This window comes from Calidris pugnax, unplaced genomic scaffold (assembly GCF_001431845.1).
Source record: "Calidris pugnax isolate Ruff unplaced genomic scaffold, ASM143184v1 scaffold111, whole genome shotgun sequence".
Lineage (NCBI taxonomy): Eukaryota > Metazoa > Chordata > Aves > Charadriiformes > Scolopacidae > Calidris > Calidris pugnax.
The window spans coordinates 8091282-8101420 of NW_015090872.1; the positions used below are offsets into that span (position 1 = coordinate 8091282).

Genomic DNA, 10139 nt, shown 5'->3' on the forward strand with positions numbered 1-10139 from the left:
TGTCTGAAAAACAGGAAGAGTAAATATCACTAGATTCCCCCAGTACAGGATTTTCAGTATCAATATGTTCAGAACTGATACAGAAAGACTTAACCACTCGTACAGAAAACCTCCTATGAAGCAGAGGCAACCGGAGATCAGAGTACTCTCTAATTAGTCAAAGAGTATTCTTTACAGATCTCATATAATATTAATGAGCCCTATGTTTGCTTTGATTTCAAAAAAATAAAGCAATATCTGTCCCTTTCTTTTTGGTATTTCCTTAGTTGCTAAATTATACCTACTATAGTTAGGAAAGTATAGTTGTGTCCAAACAACCATAAGATGGCAAAGCTTTTATAACAAGAGCTCACCACACTTCAGTAGAGCTAAGGACCATTACCTCTCTACAATTCCAGCCACATCAGACAGATCTTCTTTACCAAAGCAAAAGGAAAATTCCAGATTTGCTATGAAGACCAAGTCTTCAGCCAGTATTTACCCTTTTTGTCCATTCCAGAAGCTGACCATTTTGGTAATACACTTCCACAAAATCAGAACGCTGTATTTGACAGTCAGAAGGGAGGTTGCAGCTTTGTTGCAATAGACAAATTTCAAACCTGATACATACATATATCTCATACTCACTTACCATGATGTTTTTTACATGTAAGTTAATAGCTCTAGTTATTCCCTCATACTGCAAAGAAACAGTCTTTGTTTGCCCTTTATGCTTTTGCACTGAAGCAGCCAGTCAAATGAACCCAATCTCAAGATAACAGAGTACATAAGCATTAGCGATAGGAGAATATAGAAATACAGCGTATTGGTATTCTCCTCAGATTTACAGTTTTCACATTTGGAAAAGCCAGTCTCCTTTCCTTTTCACCATTCTCAAATGATAATGGATGACCTGTTAAAAAAATAAGCATTTGGAATGTTTTAACATTAAAACTACAAAATGCATATGGTACACCCACAGCCCTGGAAAAGGTTTGAATGTTCTTTGGGTACATTTAGTATCTTATCTCCCACTACTTTTAGTCATCAAGAGATTTTAAAGACCCTGGGCTTTCATTCGTCCATCGATGCTAATTGCAGGTAAACCATTTCTTAACCAAACAGAAGTTTACATGTCCTTTATTAATTACATACAAAAGGTTTTTCATCGCAAATGAACTGAAGTATTTTTTTAAAAATCTTGCAGGATCAATACTAAGAATATAGTGGATATTTTGTGACAGCATTCACACTTAACACTTCATCTTCTCATTTTCCATCATTCATTTGGGGATAAATAAGTAGAATAGCATAAACTGGCAAGTATTTTCTTCAAAATCAGACACTTTACAAAAGAAAGCACTCCAGGAAGTTAAATGAGTAATTTTAGAAATCATTCTTCACAAACTGGAGATTCTTCTGAAGAATAATCCTGTAGAGGGGCTGTTCACACATGTGTATACTTTTTAAACAGACTCCCATTTAGCAACACACAAATTCAGCCAGAAGTTGCATCCTCAATGAAACATCAGAGATCCCTCAGTCATCTTGAAATAGTTTATCCCCAATAACAATCCTGACTGGCAAAGCCAATACATTTGTTCTATTCTTGTAGCGTGCCTTATCTGATCAAATTCTGGTATCTACACGTAGATACCACAGTTAGTCATCTAAATTACCTTTGGAAATGACAGAGTGGAAACATGCTATTTCCAGGGGGCAGTTCACCTTATCCTGACACACGACTAAAACAAACCAAGATGCACTTGGGATACAACTAGTAATCTTCTTTAAGATTTGAAGGAGCCCACACCTAAGATCTGCCTTAAGAAGAGAGGTAGCTACACAGCAGATGAGATGATGAACTCTACATGTTTACAGAAGTTAAGAAAGAGGAGGTCAATTTCATTAATTACTGAACTCTTTCAACAGACAGGAACTCCAACCAGCTTACATGAATGCTAGAAGTGTAGGAAAGACAAGATATAACCTATACTTCCAGTTGAGCAGCGAGTCTTTTTAATGCCTTTTGCTAGCCCCAGTTAAGATCTCGAGGCCCAACTCCACTCCATGTACATTATTTTTCTTCTTCACCCACCCAGCTCTTACTTAACCAATCTTAAACCTAGAGTATCTTAGCAGCAGCACGTTACATTGAACCAATGACACTGCCCACTGGTGAGCAGCCACATCAGCAAGGGGACCACTGGAGAGCTGGAGTCCAGGACAGCACTGGAGAGCAGGCTGGATCCCCTGGTACTGACTCACACCAGCCAAAGCAGCCAGGGGAGCCCCAGGCCCCAGCTCGGAGTGGGACAGAAGGGGCTCAGTGCCTCCCTGGGGAGAGACCACGGAGCAGAAAACCAATTCCCATCTCCCAGCCCAAGCTCCCCACCTCGGATTTGCCAGGAAAAAGGAATAAAGCATTTGCGGCCAGAAGTTGGACTGTGAATACAACACGCCTTTCCTTTGTACCAAAAGACTGAATTAAATTCAAATTTCAATCCACAGCGTCATTCTAACCATCAATACACAAAAATCTGTTACATGATGTTATACATCTTTTTAAAAAATAATTAAAAGATCACTAATAACTGAAGACTAGGATATTTAAAATAGAGAGAAGAGTTCAGCATCTTTGATATTCATGTGTTAAATTAACATCTGGCACCCAGAAAGATGGGTATCTGGAATTCTCTTGCACAGAACTGGCTTTTTAAAATTTCGTCAGGCGGAATACATTTCACTACATATGGCTTCTCCAATTTCTCTTTGTATTATATCCAGCTTCAAATAAAATACAGTTTGGAAGTTTGGAAACCTCAAAATCACATCATGCAAACCGATCTCTAGTCCTGCTTTAAGTTTATTCATACAAAATTGGCAACAGAGGTCTTCCTTTAATGACCATTACTGACGGCATATCATCAATTCATGAAAAGAAAAAAGGTAGTTTGTGTATGCACACTGCCTACTGCCACACTGTCTCCCATGCAAAGCCACAAAACAACTAATTAAATCCCTGTTACTACTGACATATGAACTCTAGAAATTATTCAAGAGCACCATGCCCGCACATTTTACAGTTTTAAAATTTCTAACAGAAAACTTAAACTATCAAACAGAAAGATTTGTGCCACACGAGCAAGTCTGCAAATATCTGACAGGCGTTTACTCTGTTCAAAATCTCCCCTCATCCATAAAACACTTGAAGGGACTATTTTGCAGCAAATTATTTTCTTAGGGTATCCTTGTGTCTAGTCAATTTAAAAATGTATACAGGACATCATCCCATAAATTAGATTATCTTCTACATAGGCATAGGTTATGTACAGTGGATAAAAACAACTGATTTACCCGAGGTCTGAGGTCTGGTTTACTTTTAATATTCACAGAGTAAATGTTAACTGTAAAGTAATTATTTTGCCACATATGCAAGGACACCTCTTGAAGAGATCATCAGGAAGTTAAAACTGGGGGTGTCCCTGCTGACTGCGGGAAGGTCGGACTAGATGACCCTTGGAGGTCCCTTCCGGCCTGGGAAATTCTATGATTCTATGATAAAACAATGTTTTAGTCTACTGGACTGCTTAAAATTTAGTTTATTATCATAATAATAATATCTACTATTTTTCACATTCTGGATCTAATCTTTTAGTAATATTGAAGTGGCAACAAAACCAGGACTTATATTGTCACAGAGAGAAATATCAAGAACTCCAGCATATATTAAAATAATGTTACAGTCCACATACTAATCTGCATTTCCTCCTAACATAGCTGCAGACAGCTACTTTAGCTGTCACTTCTGTTATAAATCTACCACCATCAAAAAGCAAACAACCCAAATTATTACCTAAACTCACAGCAATATCTAGATCTCAAACTAACAGCACAGTATCTGCTCATAAAGATCACAAATGCATTTGCAGTTTAAATTTCTATACATGTTTTTAAGATGAATTTTGCATGCATGAGGCAAAAAAAAGTAACAAAATTAGTCACAATTCATTCTTCTATTTTCTACCCATGTAAACATAAGACATAACACTAAGTAACCGCATGGGGTTTTTTGGTCGGTTTTTTTTGCACTCACTCATCACACTTCTGCATTTGCATCTCCTTGAGGTACTAAACTAATTGATTTAGCCAGAAAGGCCTGCATCAAGACCCAGGCAAAGGGTTCTTGGCTCTGTAAACTGCAATTTCAGTAGAAACGTTTCTGTTGTCACTGAAAATTCAGTATTTTCCTTTTCTTTTCCTCTCAAAGCAGGTTATCAAGATGGAGTTTGCTTTGGGGATTTTTTAGAATGATTTACTGTAGTAAAAATTCACCAACAACTTAAGTCACATTGTTTACTGCACAAAGTAAAAACAGGAAAAATGCTGACTCTAAGTAACCCAGTTGTGAGTACAAGGTTGTCAAGACGCTAAGCCTGAAGAAAAGATCACAGGACACTGGTAACTGAGCTGATTCAGCACATTTGCTATTCAGTGTGCAATGACTTCACAGATACGTGCAGGAAAAAAACAAAGCTACCCAAGTCCACCTAGCCCAAGATAGACAGATTTCTATTTATAGCTGCCCTCTTCCAAATGAATATTCTATTTACTAACCCTGCTTTCCAGAGATTTTAACACTCACATTACTCCCCTTCCAAAATATAAAACTACCATCTCCATAACTTCAGTTGTTAATGTAATTACTGGAGATGTGCTTAGCCAACAGAAATGAGACACTCCAGGCTAAAGAATCAAGCCTCTTCAAATCTATATTTAAAATTTGAATTACTGTAAGATCTTGTATAATTACCGTTACATTGCACACATGCATAAATAAGCTGTCCTTCTAATTCCGCAAGTACTCATTAAAGATCAGTTGCACAGGCTTAATTAATACCAGTTCTTCAGTGATTGATGCTGCTGTGCTACAGCAACACTATGATAGCTAGCAGATTTTGTTACTACTTCCACTGTAAGCTCCCCCCTTCTTTACTCCCAGATAAACACTTAAAAAGACCAAAACCAACGAAATTAACATTTTAAGTTCCTGGGAGCAACTTGAGATACAGTTTCAAGATTTTTCAGTTTGTTGTTACTTAACATAAATCATAATCAAACAACAAAGAAACACAACCAGAATCACTATTAAAAAAGCCCTAGCCTTTGTAATTCATAATTACAATAGACAACTTTTTTTTTTTCATTAAAACAATTTAGGTGCACTATCTAAATCAAGACAACCTGATTTTAGGAAACATCTCTAATCTCTATTAAGAGAGACTGTAATAACTTACTATTAAATTGGAAAATATTTAAGAGATTTTGATGAAATGTATTTGAGGGATGTTCATTGAAACTTCTTTATTCTGGTACAACTACTATAGAATAAAATGCTCAAGCATTGGGTTCCATCTTTCAATACATACACCATTTTTTAAGGTCAATTATTTTCTGAATACACATTTAAAAGATATATTCACATACTTAAAAATAAATAAATCATTGACTAGAGTCTGAGTAGAACAGCACATTCACTGTAATCTCCAGAAGAGCAAACAATTAGAAATCTAGAAGCATTCTGTTTAATTAACTCCGTCAGACTCCTAGTTGTATGGACAGAGATGATGTACACGTGTAACTCGCCAGCATCCCGCTAAGAATGTCCTCCCCATCACTATACTTCAGCTATGGAAAGTGCCATTCTACAATGCCATACTGGAAATTATAAACATAACAACCACGTAAGTAGGAAAAATGGTAAACCCAAACTTAAAAACAAATGTTTGGCAGCTTTCTCTTTCAACTTAACTGTATCTTTCTTTTTCTGGTCTTCTGCAATACTTTCCAGCCGGCTGTGCCAAGTAAGTTACAATCTTGCTTTTTCAGTCCCAAACACCAAGGGCAGAAAGTCCAGACCAAACATTTCTTTAAAAAATTCCTCCTAATACAGCTAGGTAAGTCTGAGCCAAACAAACAGATTTTGTATGCAGACCGAGTTCTTGCTCACATAACTCTTAACACCTTAAATGTGGCTGAGCTCACCCACACGAGTGGCCTCGGTGATTTCAGCAGTACCACAACCACACAGAGATTACCCGTGCAATAACCCCACTCATCAGAGGGTTTACTCCCTACTGGCAGCACTGGGATGCAGCAGGCTGGGAAGGAGGCTGCACTGCAGCGCCGTACCCCCTGGAACCCCTGATATTCCAATTTCTACATGTTCTTCAGAAAGTAAGAAGTAAACCAAAGTATACAGGTTAAGAACATACAACAGTTTCTCTGACTACTGATCAAGACCTATTCCAAAGGGGTTAAATATGTCACTTTCTTATATTACTCCTATTTTAAAGTGACAAAAAACTTTGTTACCTGAGAAACAGATGCTTAGTGACTAAGTTTTGGTTACACAGCAGTGAAGAAGAGAAGAAAAAAAAAACAATCCTAAGTCTAGAAAGACACAAAGTGGCAGGAGTGACCTATTCAGCCTGTATCCCCTGTGTAACTGTGTGGTGCATCTCAGCTGGCCTTGTTTTGATAGACCACAATCAAAGCCACAGAAGATGAAAACCACCACACATACCAGGGAGCTGCAGTGACAGCCAGTCTTCAGCTGCGGGGCTGCCTGCACAAACCAGGTACAAAGCTTCAGTTCCATCTAAACTGGAGACTCCTCAGACAAGTCCCTTTGAAGGGAATACACTAGAACCACCAGTTCTACCCAGAAACTACCCACAATATACTTTTACTAAGAATGGTAATTGGCAATGGTTTCACTTATATTCTTTCTTCTGCCTCATTCATCCATCATCTGTTCTGCAGCTGGGGTCTCAGGAAGTCAATACAAAGTTGAATAAAAAAAAATAAATTTAAACTTCAACAACAGTGACAGATAACGACAAAGAAATGATCCCATAAATATACAGCTTTTTACTGATGCATTTTTAAAGACTGGAAGAGGCTGAAGCTTCTTCTAGAGAGTTCTTACAATTGCACACATTGAAAGCAACAGAATTTTGCTTTTTCTTTCTTTAACTGTTACTTACAGCAGCTATATTTCTACATCACTTAAACTTGCTTCTCCTTTCTAAAAATTTAGGTTCAGAGTGATTCATGCAGCTGCTACAATCCGTATCTCATTCATTAAGAGAAAACGTTTTGTTAGAAGAAAAAACAAAAGTGAAACGTCAATGTAAAAGCCTGCTCCATTAAACTCTGAAACTGAAATTCTCATTGCTTAGAGATAAGGAGAAAGTATTATTTCACAATGCTATTTGCATATCAAAAAATGACTCCAGGAATTCCTGATGATATACATAGAGCTTGCCAGCACAGCTCAGCTCTTACTACTTCGGGACCGCTCCGAAGCCCCTCCCCAGGCAACTTCTTCATTTGATGGGAAGTCACCGACACACTGTAGGAGAACTGCAAACGCGTTTCCTTGCTAGGCCTTTGGTCTGTCCACACTTGCAGAGAAGGAGTCAAGAAGGAAAAGCATGTGACTTCAGTGAGATTATTTTCAAAGTAAGCTTAAAAAAACGTGTTTGCAAATTTGCAAGAGTGTGCCCAAATTAATAGCTTTTTCCATGACCCTTTTCAAAATCAGTTTCTGAACCTCATTTCCAACCCCAAATTGGTATGTCCTAAGTTTACAAACAATAGGCCATCATTGCTTCAGGTTTTATAACTAGAAGATTTTATCTACTGGAGTGGGAAAAAAACCACACGCTTTACTATGAAATCGCCCACCATACCTCTGACATGAGTCTTTATAGCCATTATTATCTAATCACATATCAGCAACAACCCATGCTCCCTGCATACACGTTTTAAGCAAGCAAAGAAACCTTTGTTTTGTTGATTCGGGCAACTATGATCTTCCCAATTACACCTCAAAGCCAGAAGAGATCAACGTGAACTCTATGAGAAACAGGTAAGCAGGGAAGTCATGTGTCTGAAGCCGTATGTAGTAGCATGTTTTAAAAGGTTTAAATAGCTCCCTGTGAAAACAGGGATTTGGTGACTCAGGAACTCTGATTCACCCACGTCCTCCCAGTTCTCTCCATGACTGTAAGAAAGTAAACTGACATTTCTATCCACTATATGCCTCCCAACAGGTTTATTTAACTGCTCTAACAGGTACACTGATGGGAAGAACGGAGACTACACCCACCTGCTCAGCAAGGTCAGGAGAAAGCTGCAACTCTGCTTTGCTATAAGATAAGGCTCCTTCCTGTGCTGTGTTCATTATGTCCATGCTACTCCCTGCAAGGACGCTAGGACTTTGTAGTGACCTTGGTCTACATCACTGTCTCTACCATCCCTTACCACTGCAGTAAACTTCATTTAGAAGGCTTCTAGTCTTCGGTTTAGGCAATTCATCTTAACACGAAGAATGACAAAAACTGTAACAGCAAATACTAATAATGAAAGATATAAACTTTTTTCAGAAATACTACAGGATTTTTGCTTCATAATTTTAACCACTTCATATCAGCTCCAGGCTGGAAGGATGTTTCAGTGGCATCAAGTGATTACACCATAAGGCTTTCTGCAGTTTCTTCAGAGGTAGTAGTATCAGAGACTGTCAAAAAGACCACAATATACCCTGACATAGGGTTTTCCACAGTTTCTCTCCTGAAGGAAGGGAAACCATAGGGGCAAAAGGAGAATGATACAAACTGAGTTCAAATGAACTAGGATGTTTTAACTTGAAGCGACAGTAGCACACTCCTGCTAACAAATTTTAGCCACAATTTATTGCTTTCTCAAGTACATTCTACATTTAGGCAGGCACCAGTAATTAAAAAATAAATATTTAATGGTACAGTTCAATGGTTAAATTTAGCCAATTTAAGACTGCATTGTCACCAAATAGGATGAATCCACATTAAACATAGTTGTGCCAGAAAGTACACATAGTAGCAAGCATATCCAACTCAGGGCAAAACTTTGTGGAACAGCTCAAGTCAATAGAAAAGCTCCCCAATTACTCAGGGGAGGTCTCGCTCCCCTCTACCTTCCTCTAAGCCTCACTTCTGGCAGTGAAGTTTCCTCTTCCTCCTCCCCATAAGCTTTAGTAGGTTTCACACCCCTTGCAATGCTGACTCAACTCACTAACCCAGCAGAAAACCAACCAGCCTCTCCTGGCAGGGCAGCTAGATCACTGAAGGATCCAACAATACAAGCCACGGTCATCACAAAAACTTGTGGCAGTAGCAGCCAGGAACCAGCTGGCAGCAGAGACAGGATCAATGGAGGGAAGAACAGGAACTCCAACTTCTGCCAGGGTTAAGCCATTCAAACAACCTTCTTCTCCAACTTCCTCCACATCCCAGAACCACACGATTGCTAAAGCTGACACAAAGAGGAGGCATGAACACACAGCCAGAGACCAGAGGAAGAGGAGGACCAGTTCCCTCAACAGCCAGAGCTCACCCAGCCTGTGCCAGCCACAGACGCTCCAAACACGGGCTCAGCATGGGACAGGAAGGCGCAGCAGTGACACATCACATCACATCAAGCCACAGAGCTGTTTGCTTCTCCATCAGCTTGCAGGGTGATACAAGGCACAGAAATTGGGCCTATGTGCACAGAGCAGCCACGCATCCAACAGAGAGGCAGAATTATGCTGAGTAGATACAACAGTGTAAAATACCTATACCAAAGGGATAAAAGCATAGGGAAAGATGAAGGGGAATGCTGTCCGACGTAAGCAGAAGTAAGGCCACAGCAATGACAGACAGGTGGTCACTTGAGTGGGGAAAAACAAAAGAGTAATGCTTTGGTCTGACAACAGGAAGTAAGATTATGCTGAGCTTGTTTAGTACTGGCACCCCGAGAGCGGCCAGAGTGAGTACGGACACAAACAGCAGACACGGGCGGGAGACACCGGGAGCTAAAGCGCCAGCACAACTCTGAGGAGCCAGGGACAGACCCTCTCTGGGGCCTGAGCAGACACTGCCGGGGCCGTGGGGTGTTTCCTGCACCAGCTGCCCCTCACCCCCCACATCCCCTCCAAGGCGGGTGATCCCGGCCGTGCCCGCTGCAGGCTCCGCTGCCTCCACACCAGCCCCAAGACCCCACAGGCCACCCACCCAGCCCCCCGTACTGCCCCCCTTCCATTCACCTCCCACATCCCCTTCCTCCCCAGAGCT

The 10139-nt window shown here is 40.0% G+C and overlaps 1 protein-coding gene across 1 annotated transcript in view; it reads right to left on the reverse strand.

Moving 5' to 3' along the window:
* ACAP2 (ArfGAP with coiled-coil, ankyrin repeat and PH domains 2) overlaps window positions 1-10139 on the reverse strand; it is a 68312-nt gene that overhangs the window by 57791 nt on the left and 382 nt on the right. The gene's annotated exons all lie outside the window — the stretch shown is intronic.